The sequence below is a fragment of the Lathyrus oleraceus genome, unplaced genomic scaffold (genome assembly GCF_024323335.1).
Source record: "Lathyrus oleraceus cultivar Zhongwan6 unplaced genomic scaffold, CAAS_Psat_ZW6_1.0 chrUn0165, whole genome shotgun sequence".
NCBI lineage: Eukaryota > Viridiplantae > Streptophyta > Magnoliopsida > Fabales > Fabaceae > Lathyrus > Lathyrus oleraceus.
The window spans coordinates 741-13,809 of NW_026112556.1; the positions used below are offsets into that span (position 1 = coordinate 741).

The 13,069-nt window shown below is 27.6% G+C and overlaps 7 non-coding genes across 7 annotated transcripts; all 7 read left to right on the forward strand.

The window, feature by feature from the left end:
- The first annotated feature begins 1,007 nt into the window (after positions 1-1,007).
- Positions 1,008-1,081, forward strand: TRNAV-AAC (transfer RNA valine (anticodon AAC)). Its single transcript has one exon. It is a non-coding gene; the product is annotated as a tRNA-Val (tRNA).
- Positions 1,082-2,899: 1,818 nt separating this feature from the next.
- TRNAV-AAC (transfer RNA valine (anticodon AAC)) lies at positions 2,900-2,973 on the forward strand. The gene has a single exon. It is a non-coding gene; the product is annotated as a tRNA-Val (tRNA).
- A 1,815-nt stretch (positions 2,974-4,788) lies between these two features.
- On the forward strand, positions 4,789-4,862 carry TRNAV-AAC (transfer RNA valine (anticodon AAC)). The gene has a single exon. It is a non-coding gene; the product is annotated as a tRNA-Val (tRNA).
- A 1,820-nt stretch (positions 4,863-6,682) lies between these two features.
- TRNAV-AAC (transfer RNA valine (anticodon AAC)) lies at positions 6,683-6,756 on the forward strand. Its single transcript has one exon. It is a non-coding gene; the product is annotated as a tRNA-Val (tRNA).
- A 1,533-nt stretch (positions 6,757-8,289) lies between these two features.
- Positions 8,290-8,363, forward strand: TRNAV-AAC (transfer RNA valine (anticodon AAC)). The gene has a single exon. It is a non-coding gene; the product is annotated as a tRNA-Val (tRNA).
- Positions 8,364-10,001: 1,638 nt separating this feature from the next.
- TRNAV-AAC (transfer RNA valine (anticodon AAC)) lies at positions 10,002-10,075 on the forward strand. Its single transcript has one exon. It is a non-coding gene; the product is annotated as a tRNA-Val (tRNA).
- Positions 10,076-11,895: 1,820 nt separating this feature from the next.
- Positions 11,896-11,969, forward strand: TRNAV-AAC (transfer RNA valine (anticodon AAC)). Its single transcript has one exon. It is a non-coding gene; the product is annotated as a tRNA-Val (tRNA).
- Positions 11,970-13,069: the final 1,100 nt, after the last annotated feature.

Sequence of the window (13,069 nt, forward strand, 5' to 3'; positions counted from 1 at the left end):
TGAATAATCTTTCTATTAAAAACAATTTAAGATCAAATACCAAATTTATTCCTTGTGTTTATTTACAAATTCAATACTCACTCGTGTAGTACTACCATATTTGTATAAAATATGGAAATTTTATTTCTTTGGTAATAAAACAAATAAATATATCTTATATTAAATTAAAATTGTCAAATGAATTGTTTCCGATTCGACATTGGCTCGACTCTAGCCAAAACTTAAAACCTTACACTCTTATCTACACCAATTTATTGTTTGGTTCAGTTTTAACTATTGTTATATATACAATGAATTAGGTAGCAAAATCCAAAAGTGTTCAACCCATAATTAGGTCTCATACCATAATTGACTCTCACAACACTCCTATTTAAATATGTGATTAAATTCACTGTTAACTACTTTACTTAACTAGAATTCATTTAAATTCTCAACATTATCTATTACTTATTTTATGAACATAACCCCTAATTCTTATTTTCTTTCTTTTCTGAAATCTATTTTATATAAATATACTACTCCATCATTCTAATTTAAAATTGTCTTTAATGATATTGACACATTTCTTATATTAATAGTTAGTTTTGTTGATTTCCAATATAAAATCAATATTATTTAATAATATATTTTTAATAATAGTAGTCAGAGGAATGCATATGTGGGTAAAGGTTTAAAAATAATGGTAACCTTGGGGGGTGGGGGGAAATAATAATAAATTTTTCTTGGTATTTTTAATGGACAAATGATTTGAAACAGATTTTTGTTTTTTCAAGACTGACACATATTATGAGTCTGATGGATTAATTAATTCTTTTTCACGAAAGGTCATGTTACTTAAAACCATATGAACTATCATTAAAATTGATATAATAATAAACTTTCATCAGTCAAACAATTGAAACATTCACATTTATAACTACATGTAAATGGAATAACAACTAATCAATAAAATACAATTACAAATACTTTTATTAAAACCATTTAAAATGTTTCAATGAAACATAGGTGGTTTCGTGGTGTAGTTGGTTATCACGTCAGTCTAACACACTGAAGGTCCCCAGTTCGAGCCTGGGCGAAGCCAAATGGTGTTAACTCTAATTTAAATTTTAATGCTTACCACTATATTTTTGTAAATTTTACAATGCATCAACATTAATTTCAAAAGTTAATTTACAATTTTGTGAATCAACTAAATAAATTTTATTTTCTAGAATGAGCCAAAGAGACATGTTGTAAGAGAGAATATAGCTACATTACATATTATTTAAAAATGACTAGGACGAAGAACGAAGTTGATTAAGCACTTTGAAGACTATAGACACATTGCGATCAAAACCGTACCAGACAGGCCGCTATGACTAGTTGAAGAGAAAACGGAACAGTGTCATGTCCAATTAAACATAATAACCTATAAAACAAAACCATAAAAATCGATTGCGAACCGCTGAAATCGAAAAAAAACAGCGTTTCAGAAGGTTCATAGTCTGGGATATAGAATAAATCATCTTTTCAAGTCTTATAGAGAGACTGACTCGTCTTTTTATCTTGATGAGTGTGGAAGTAAAGGATAAAATACTTTAACTGGGTGATTGCCAAATGTGGGAGGCAAGAAAAAGAATAGAAGTTGTTGAGAAGAGAATAAGTTACCAAACAATACAAATCTATGTTATCTTTGGTGGAGGCCGAGTAAATGGAGTATAGAATATTGTTTTCAATTTATTATAGTTGAAGTGGAATTTAATGGATAGTCCCATACTACCTTTTTTTTATGTTCACATAAAAAAAATCGTTATTTATTTGTGTTATGATTATGTAGTAGTTTAAAGTGTCATAAAATTCTTTTTCCAAACTAAAACTTCGTATTGTGAATTAAGAGATTATGACTAAGTCCTATGAATAATCTTTCTATTAAAAACAATTTAAGATCAAATACCAAATTTATTCCTTGTGTTTATTTACAAATTCAATACTCACTCGTGTAGTACTACCATATTTGTATAAAATATGGAAATTTTATTTCTTTGGTAATAAAACAAATAAATATATCTTATATTAAATTAAAATTGTCAAATGAATTGTTTCCGATTCGACATTGGCTCGACTCTAGCCAAAACTTAAAACCTTACACTCTTATCTACACCAATTTATTGTTTGGTTCAGTTTTAACTATTGTTATATATACAATGAATTAGGTAGCAAAATCCAAAAGTGTTCAACCCATAATTAGGTCTCATACCATAATTGACTCTCACAACACTCCTATTTAAATATGTGATTAAATTCACTGTTAACTACTTTACTTAACTAGAATTCATTTAAATTCTCAACATTATCTATTACTTATTTTATGAACATAACCCCTAATTCTTATTTTCTTTCTTTTCTGAAATCTATTTTATATAAATATACTACTCCATCATTCTAATTTAAAATTGTCTTTAATGATATTGACACATTTCTTATATTAATAGTTAGTTTTGTTGATTTCCAATATAAAATCAATATTATTTAATAATATATTTTTAATAATAGTAGTCAGAGGAATGCATATGTGGGTAAAGGTTTAAAAATAATGGTAACCTTGGGGGTGGGGGAAATAATAATAAATTTTTCTTTGGTATTTTTAATGGACAAATGATTTGAAACAGATTTTTGTTTTTTCAAAACTGACACATATTATGAGTCTGATGGATTAATTAATTCTTTTTCACGAAAGGTCATGTTACTTAAAACCATATGAACTATCATTAAAATTGATATAATAATAAACTTTCATCAGTCAAACAATTGAAACATTCACATTTATAACTACATGTAAATGGAATAACAACTAATCAATAAAATACAATTACAAATACTTTTATTAAAACCATTTAAAATGTTTCAATGAAACATAGGTGGTTTCGTGGTGTAGTTGGTTATCACGTCAGTCTAACACACTGAAGGTCCCCAGTTCGAGCCTGGGCGAAGCCAAATGGTGTTAACTCTAATTTAAATTTTAATGCTTACCACTATATTTTGTAAATTTTACAATGCATCAACATTAATTTCAAAAGTTAATTTACAATTTTGTGAATCAACTAAATAAATTTTATTTTCTAGAATGAGCCAAAGAGACATGTTGTAAGAGAGAATATAGCTACATTACATATTATTTAAAAATGACTAGGACGAAGAACGAAGTTGATTAAGCACTTTGAAGACTATAGACACATTGCGATCAAAACCGTACCAGACAGGCCGCTATGACTAGTTGAAGAGAAAACGGAACAGTGTCATGTCCAATTAAACATAATAACCTATAAAACAAAACCATAAAAATCGATTGCGAACCGCTGAAATCGAAAAAAAACAGCGTTTCAGAAGGTTCATAGTCTGGGATATAGAATAAATCATCTTTTCAAGTCTTATAGAGAGACTGACTCGTCTTTTTATCTTGATGAGTGTGGAAGTAAAGGATAAAATACTTTAACTGGGTGATTGCCAAATGTGGGAGGCAAGAAAAAGAATAGAAGTTGTTGAGAAGAGAATAAGTTACCAAACAATACAAATCTATGTTATCTTTGGTGGAGGCCGAGTAAATGGAGTATAGAATATTGTTTTCAATTTATTATAGTTGAAGTGGAATTTAATGGATAGTCCCATACTACCTTTTTTTTATGTTCACATAAAAAAATCGTTATTTATTTGTGTTATGATTATGTAGTAGTTTAAAGTGTCATAAAATTCTTTTTCCAAACTAAAACTTCGTATTGTGAATTAAGAGATTATGACTAAGTCCTATGAATAATCTTTCTATTAAAAACAATTTAAGATCAAATACCAAATTATTCCTTGTGTTTATTTACAAATTCAATACTCACTCGTGTAGTACTACCATATTTGTATAAAATATGGAAATTTTATTTCTTTGGTAATAAAACAAATAAATATATCTTATATTAAATTAAAATTGTCAAATGAATTGTTTCCGATTCGACATTGGCTCGACTCTAGCCAAAACTTAAAACCTTACACTCTTATCTACACCAATTTATTGTTTGGTTCAGTTTTAACTATTGTTATATATACAATGAATTAGGTAGCAAAATCCAAAAGTGTTCAACCCATAATTAGGTCTCATACCATAATTGACTCTCACAACACTCCTATTTAAATATGTGATTAAATTCACTGTTAACTACTTTACTTAACTAGAATTCATTTAAATTCTCAACATTATCTATTACTTATTTTATGAACATAACCCCTAATTCTTATTTTCTTTCTTTTCTGAAATCTATTTTATATAAATATACTACTCCATCATTCTAATTTAAAATTGTCTTTAATGATATTGACACATTTCTTATATTAATAGTTAGTTTTGTTGATTTCCAATATAAAATCAATATTATTTAATATATATTTTTAATAATAGTAGTCAGAGGAATGCATATGTGGGTAAAGGTTTAAAAAATAATGGTAACCTTGGGGGTGGGGGGAAATAATAATAAATTTTTCTTTGGTATTTTTAATGGACAAATGATTTGAAACAGATTTTTGTTTTTTCAAACTGACACATATTATGAGTCTGATGGATTAATTAATTCTTTTTCACGAAAGGTCATGTTACTTAAAACCATATGAACTATCATTAAAATTGATATAATAATAAACTTTCATCAGTCAAACAATTGAAACATTCACATTTATAACTACATGTAAATGGAATAACAACTAATCAATAAAATACAATTACAAATACTTTTATTAAAACCATTTAAAATGTTTCAATGAAACATAGGTGGTTTCGTGGTGTAGTTGGTTATCACGTCAGTCTAACACACTGAAGGTCCCCAGTTCGAGCCTGGGCGAAGCCAAATGGTGTTAACTCTAATTTAAATTTTAATGCTTACCACTATATTTTTGTAAATTTTACAATGCATCAACATTAATTTCAAAAGTTAATTTACAATTTTGTGAATCAACTAAATAAATTTATTTTCTAGAATGAGCCAAAGAGACATGTTGTAAGAGAGAATATAGCTACATTACATATTATTTAAAAATGACTAGGACGAAGAACGAAGTTGATTAAGCACTTTGAAGACTATAGACACATTGCGATCAAAACCGTACCAGACAGGCCGCTATGACTAGTTGAAGAGAAAACGGAACAGTGTCATGTCCAATTAAACATAATAACCTATAAAACAAAACCATAAAAATCGATTGCGAACCGCTGAAATCGAAAAAAAACAGCGTTTCAGAAGGTTCATAGTCTGGGATATAGAATAAATCATCTTTTCAAGTCTTATAGAGAGACTGACTCGTCTTTTTATCTTGATGAGTGTGGAAGTAAAGGATAAAATACTTTAACTGGGTGATTGCCAAATGTGGGAGGCAAGAAAAAGAATAGAAGTTGTTGAGAAGAGAATAAGTTACCAAACAATACAAATCTATGTTATCTTTGGTGGAGGCCGAGTAAATGGAGTATAGAATATTGTTTTCAATTTATTATAGTTGAAGTGGAATTTAATGGATAGTCCCATACTACCTTTTTTTTATGTTCACATAAAAAAAAATCGTTATTTATTTGTGTTATGATTATGTAGTAGTTTAAAGTGTCATAAAATTCTTTTTCCAAACTAAAACTTCGTATTGTGAATTAAGAGATTATGACTAAGTCCTATGAATAATCTTTCTATTAAAACAATTTAAGATCAAATACCAAATTTATTCCTTGTGTTTATTTACAAATTCAATACTCACTCGTGTAGTACTACCATATTTGTATAAAATATGGAAATTTTATTTCTTTGGTAATAAAACAAATAAATATATCTTATATTAAATTAAAATTGTCAAATGAATTGTTTCCGATTCGACATTGGCTCGACTCTAGCCAAAACTTAAAACCTTACACTCTTATCTACACCAATTTATTGTTTGGTTCAGTTTTAACTATTGTTATATATACAATGAATTAGGTAGCAAAATCCAAAAGTGTTCAACCCATAATTAGGTCTCATACCATAATTGACTCTCACAACACTCCTATTTAAATATGTGATTAAATTCACTGTTAACTACTTTACTTAACTAGAATTCATTTAAATTCTCAACATTATCTATTACTTATTTTATGAACATAACCCCTAATTCTTATTTTCTTTCTTTTCTGAAATCTATTTTATATAAATATACTACTCCATCATTCTAATTTAAAATTGTCTTTAATGATATTGACACATTTCTTATATTAATAGTTAGTTTTGTTGATTTCCAATATAAAATCAATATTATTTAATAATATATTTTTAATAATAGTAGTCAGAGGAATGCATATGTGGGTAAAGGTTTAAAAAATAATGGTAACCTTGGGGGGTGGGGGGAAATAATAATAAATTTTTCTTTGGTATTTTTAATGGACAAATGATTTGAAACAGATTTTTGTTTTTTCAAGACTGACACATATTATGAGTCTGATGGATTAATTAATTCTTTTTCACGAAAGGTCATGTTACTTAAAACCATATGAACTATCATTAAAATTGATATAATAATAAACTTTCATCAGTCAAACAATTGAAACATTCACATTTATAACTACATGTAAATGGAATAACAACTAATCAATAAAATACAATTACAAATACTTTTATTAAAACCATTTAAAATGTTTCAATGAAACATAGGTGGTTTCGTGGTGTAGTTGGTTATCACGTCAGTCTAACACACTGAAGGTCCCCAGTTCGAGCCTGGGCGAAGCCAAATGGTGTTATGACTATTTAAAGAAAACGGAACAGTGTCATGTCCAATTAAACATAATAACCTATAAAAAAAAACCATAAAAATCGATTGCGAACCGCTGAAATCGAAAAAAAAAACAGCGTTTCACAATAGTCTGGGATATAGAATAAATCATCTTTTCAAGTCTATTAAACATAATAACCTATAAAACAAAACCATAAAAATCGATTGCGAACCGCTGAAATCGAAAAAAAAACAGAGTTTCAATTTATTATAGTTGTTGAGAAGAGAATAAGTTACCAAACAATACAAATCTATGTTATCTTTGGTGGAGGCCGAGTAAATGGAGTATAGAATATTGTTTTCAATTTATTATAGTTGAAGTGGAATTTAATGGATAGTCCCATACTACCTTTTTTTTATGTTCACATAAAAAAAATCGTTATTTATTTGTGTTATGATTATGTAGTAGTTAAAAGTGTCATAAAATTCTTTTTCCAAACTAAAACTTCGTATTGTGAATTAAGAGATTATGACTAAGTCCTATGAATAATCTTTCTATTAAAAACAATTTAAGAGGAAATACCAAATTTATTCCTTGTGTTTATTTACAAATTCAATACTCACTCGTGTAGTACTACCATATTTGTATAAAATATGGAAATTTTATTTCTTTGGTAATAAAACAAATAAATATATCTTATATTAAATTAAAATTGTCAAATGAATTGTTTCCGATTCGACATTGGCTCGACTCTAGCCAAAACTTAAAACCTTACACTCTTATCTACACCAATTTATTGTTTGGTTCAGTTTTAACTATTGTTATATATACAATGAATTAGGTAGCAAAATCCAAAAGTGTTCAACCCATAATTAGGTCTCATACCATAATTGACTCTCACAACACTCCTATTTAAATATGTGATTAAATTCACTGTTAACTACTTTACTTAACTAGAATTCATTTAAATTCTCAACATTATCTATTACTTATTTTATGAACATAACCCCTAATTCTTATTTTCTTTCTTTTCTGAAATCTATTTTATATAAATATACTACTCCATCATTCTAATTTAAAATTGTCTTTAATGATATTGACACATTTCTTATATTAATAGTTAGTTTTGTTGATTTCCAATATAAAATCAATATTATTTAATAATATATTTTTAATAATAGTAGTCAGAGGAATGCATATGTGGGTAAAGGTTTAAAAAATAATGGTAACCTTGGGGGGTGGGGGAAATAATAATAAATTTTTCTTTGGTATTTTTAATGGACAAATGATTTGAAACAGATTTTTGTTTTTTCAAGACTGACACATATTATGAGTCTGATGGATTAATTAATTCTTTTTCACGAAAGGTCATGTTACTTAAAACCATATGAACTATCATTAAAATTGATATAATAATAAACTTTCATCAGTCAAACAATTGAAACATTCACATTTATAACTACATGTAAATGGAATAACAACTAATCAATAAAATACAATTACAAATACTTTTATTAAAACCATTTAAAATGTTTCAATGAAACATAGGTGGTTTCGTGGTGTAGTTGGTTATCACGTCAGTCTAACACACTGAAGGTCCCCAGTTCGAGCCTGGGCGAAGCCAAATGGTGTTATGACTATTTAAAGAAAACGGAACAGTGTCATGTCCAATTAAACATAATAACCTATAAAACAAAACCATAAAAATCGATTGCGAACCGCTGAAATCGAAAAAAAAACAGCGTTTCAGAAGGTTCATAGTCTGGGATATAGAATAAATCATCTTTTCAAGTCTATTAAACATAATAACCTATAAAACAAAACCATAAAAATCGATTGCGAACCGCTGAAATCGAAAAAAAAACAGCGTTTCAGAAGGTTCATAGTCTGGGATATAGAATAAATCATCTTTTCAAGTCTTATAGAGAGACTGACTCGTCTTTTTATCTTGATGAGTGTGGAAGTAAAGGATAAAATACTTTAACTGGGTGATTGCCAAATAAGTTACCAAACAATACAAATCTATGTTATCTTTGGTGGAGGCCGAGTAAATGGAGTATAGAATATTGTTTTCAATTTATTATAGTTGAAGTGGAATTTAATGGATAGTCCCATACTACCTTTTTTTTATGTTCACATAAAAAAAATCGTTATTTATTTGTGTTATGATTATGTAGTAGTTTAAAGTGTCATAAAATTCTTTTTCCAAACTAAAACTTCGTATTGTGAATTAAGAGATTATGACTAAGTCCTATGAATAATCTTTCTATTAAAAACAATTTAAGAGGAAATACCAAATTTATTCCTTGTGTTTATTTACAAATTCAATACTCACTCGTGTAGTACTACCATATTTGTATAAAATATGGAAATTTTATTTCTTTGGTAATAAAACAAATAAATATATCTTATATTAAATTAAAATTGTCAAATGAATTGTTTCCGATTCGACATTGGCTCGACTCTAGCCAAAACTTAAAACCTTACACTCTTATCTACACCAATTTATTGTTTGGTTCAGTTTTAACTATTGTTATATATACAATGAATTAGGTAGCAAAATCCAAAAGTGTTCAACCCATAATTAGGTCTCATACCATAATTGACTCTCACAACACTCCTATTTAAATATGTGATTAAATTCACTGTTAACTACTTTACTTAACTAGAATTCATTTAAATTCTCAACATTATCTATTACTTATTTTATGAACATAACCCCTAATTCTTATTTTCTTTCTTTTCTGAAATCTATTTTATATAAATATACTACTCCATCATTCTAATTTAAAATTGTCTTTAATGATATTGACACATTTCTTATATTAATAGTTAGTTTTGTTGATTTCCAATATAAAATCAATATTATTTAATAATATATTTTTCATAATAGTAGTCAGAGGAATGCATATGTGGGTAAAGGTTTAAAAATAATGGTAACCTTGGGGGGTGGGGGGAAATAATAATAAATTTTTCTTTGGTATTTTTAATGGACAAATGATTTGAAACAGATTTTTGTTTTTTCAAAACTGACACATATTATGATTCTGATGGATTAATTAATTCTTTTTCACGAAAGGTCATGTTACTTAAAACCATATGAACTATCATTAAAATTGATATAATAATAAACTTTCATCAGTCAAACAATTGAAACATTCACATTTATAACTACATGTAAATGGAATAACAACTAATCAATAAAATACAATTACAAATACTTTTATTAAAACCATTTAAAATGTTTCAATGAAACATAGGTGGTTTCGTGGTGTAGTTGGTTATCACGTCAGTCTAACACACTGAAGGTCCCCAGTTCGAGCCTGGGCGAAGCCAAATGGTGTTAACTCTAATTTAAATTTTAATGCTTACCACTATATTTTTGTAAATTTTACAATGCATCAACATTAATTTCAAAAGTTAATTTACAATTTTGTGAATCAACTAAATAAATTTTATTTTCTAGAATGAGCCAAAGAGACATGTTGTAAGAGAGAATATAGCTACATTACATATTATTTAAAAATGACTAGGACGAAGAACGAAGTTGATTAAGCACTTTGAAGACTATAGACACATTGCGATCAAAACCGTACCAGACAGGCCGCTATGACTAGTTGAAGAGAAAACGGAACAGTGTCATGTCCAATTAAACATAATAACCTATAAAACAAAACCATAAAAATCGATTGCGAACCGCTGAAATCGAAAAAAAACAGCGTTTCAGAAGGTTCATAGTCTGGGATATAGAATAAATCATCTTTTCAAGTCTTATAGAGAGACTGACTCGTCTTTTTATCTTGATGAGTGTGGAAGTAAAGGATAAAATACTTTAACTGGGTGATTGCCAAATGTGGGAGGCAAGAAAAAGAATAGAAGTTGTTGAGAAGAGAATAAGTTACCAAACAATACAAATCTATGTTATCTTTGGTGGAGGCCGAGTAAATGGAGTATAGAATATTGTTTTCAATTTATTATAGTTGAAGTGGAATTTAATGGATAGTCCCATACTACCTTTTTTTTATGTTCACATAAAAAAAATCGTTATTTATTTGTGTTATGATTATGTAGTAGTTTAAAGTGTCATAAAATTCTTTTTCCAAACTAAAACTTCGTATTGTGAATTAAGAGATTATGACTAAGTCCTATGAATAATCTTTCTATTAAAAACAATTTAAGATCAAATACCAAATTTATTCCTTGTGTTTATTTACAAATTCAATACTCACTCGTGTAGTACTACCATATTTGTATAAAATATGGAAATTTTATTTCTTTGGTAATAAAACAAATAAATATATCTTATATTAAATTAAAATTGTCAAATGAATTGTTTCCGATTCGACATTGGCTCGACTCTAGCCAAAACTTAAAACCTTACACTCTTATCTACACCAATTTATTGTTTGGTTCAGTTTTAACTATTGTTATATATACAATGAATTAGGTAGCAAAATCCAAAAGTGTTCAACCCATAATTAGGTCTCATACCATAATTGACTCTCACAACACTCCTATTTAAATATGTGATTAAATTCACTGTTAACTACTTTACTTAACTAGAATTCATTTAAATTCTCAACATTATCTATTACTTATTTTATGAACATAACCCCTAATTCTTATTTTCTTTCTTTTCTGAAATCTATTTTATATAAATATACTACTCCATCATTCTAATTTAAAATTGTCTTTAATGATATTGACACATTTCTTATATTAATAGTTAGTTTTGTTGATTTCCAATATAAAATCAATATTATTTAATAATATATTTTTAATAATAGTAGTCAGAGGAATGCATATGTGGGTAAAGGTTTAAAAAATAATGGTAACCTTGGGGGGTGGGGGAAATAATAATAAATTTTTCTTTGGTATTTTTAATGGACAAATGATTTGAAACAGATTTTTGTTTTTTCAAAACTGACACATATTATGAGTCTGATGGATTAATTAATTCTTTTTCACGAAAGGTCATGTTACTTAAAACCATATGAACTATCATTAAAATTGATATAATAATAAACTTTCATCAGTCAAACAATTGAAACATTCACATTTATAACTACATGTAAATGGAATAACAACTAATCAATAAAATACAATTACAAATACTTTTATTAAAACCATTTAAAATGTTTCAATGAAACATAGGTGGTTTCGTGGTGTAGTTGGTTATCACGTCAGTCTAACACACTGAAGGTCCCCAGTTCGAGCCTGGGCGAAGCCAAATGGTGTTATGACTAATTTAAGAGAAAACGGAACATTGTCATTCCAATTAAACATAATAACCTATAAAACAAAACCATAAAAACGATTGCGAACCGCTGAAATCGAAAAAAAAACAGCGTTTCAGAAGGTTGATTAAGCACTTGGATATAGAATAAATCATCATCAGGCTATATAAGAGACGGAACAGGTCTTTTAAACATAATAACTATAAAACTAAAAATCGATTGCGAACCGCTGAAATCGAAAAAAAACAGCGTTTCAGAAGGTTCATAGTCTGGGATATAGAATAAATCATCTTTTCAAGTCTTATAGAGAGACTGACTCGTCTTTTTATCTTGATGAGTGTGGAAGTAAAGGATAAAATACTTTAACTGGGTGATTGCCAAATGTGGGAGGCAAGAAAAAGAATAGAAGTTGTTGAGAAGAGAATAAGTTACCAAACAATACAAATCTATGTTATCTTTGGTGGAGGCCGAGTAAATGGAGTATAGAATATTGTTTTCAATTTATTATAGTTGAAGTGGAATTTAATGGATAGTCCCATACTACCTTTTTTTTATGTTCACATAAAAAAAATCGTTATTTATTTGTGTTATGATTATGTAGTAGTTTAAAGTGTCATAAAATTCTTTTTCCAAACTAAAACTTCGTATTGTGAATTAAGAGATTATGACTAAGTCCTATGAATAATCTTTCTATTAAAAACAATTTAAGATCAAATACCAAATTTATTCCTTGTGTTTATTTACAAATTCAATACTCACTCGTGTAGTACTACCATATTTGTATAAAATATGGAAATTTTATTTCTTTGGTAATAAAACAAATAAATATATCTTATATTAAATTAAAATTGTCAAATGAATTGTTTCCGATTCGACATTGGCTCGACTCTAGCCAAAACTTAAAACCTTACACTCTTATCTACACCAATTTATTGTTTGGTTCAGTTTTAACTATTGTTATATATACAATGAATTAGGTAGCAAAATCCAAAAGTGTTCAACCCATAATTAGGTCTCATACCATAATTGACTCTCACAACACTCCTATTTAAATATGTGATTAAATTCACTGTTAACTACTTTACTTAACTAG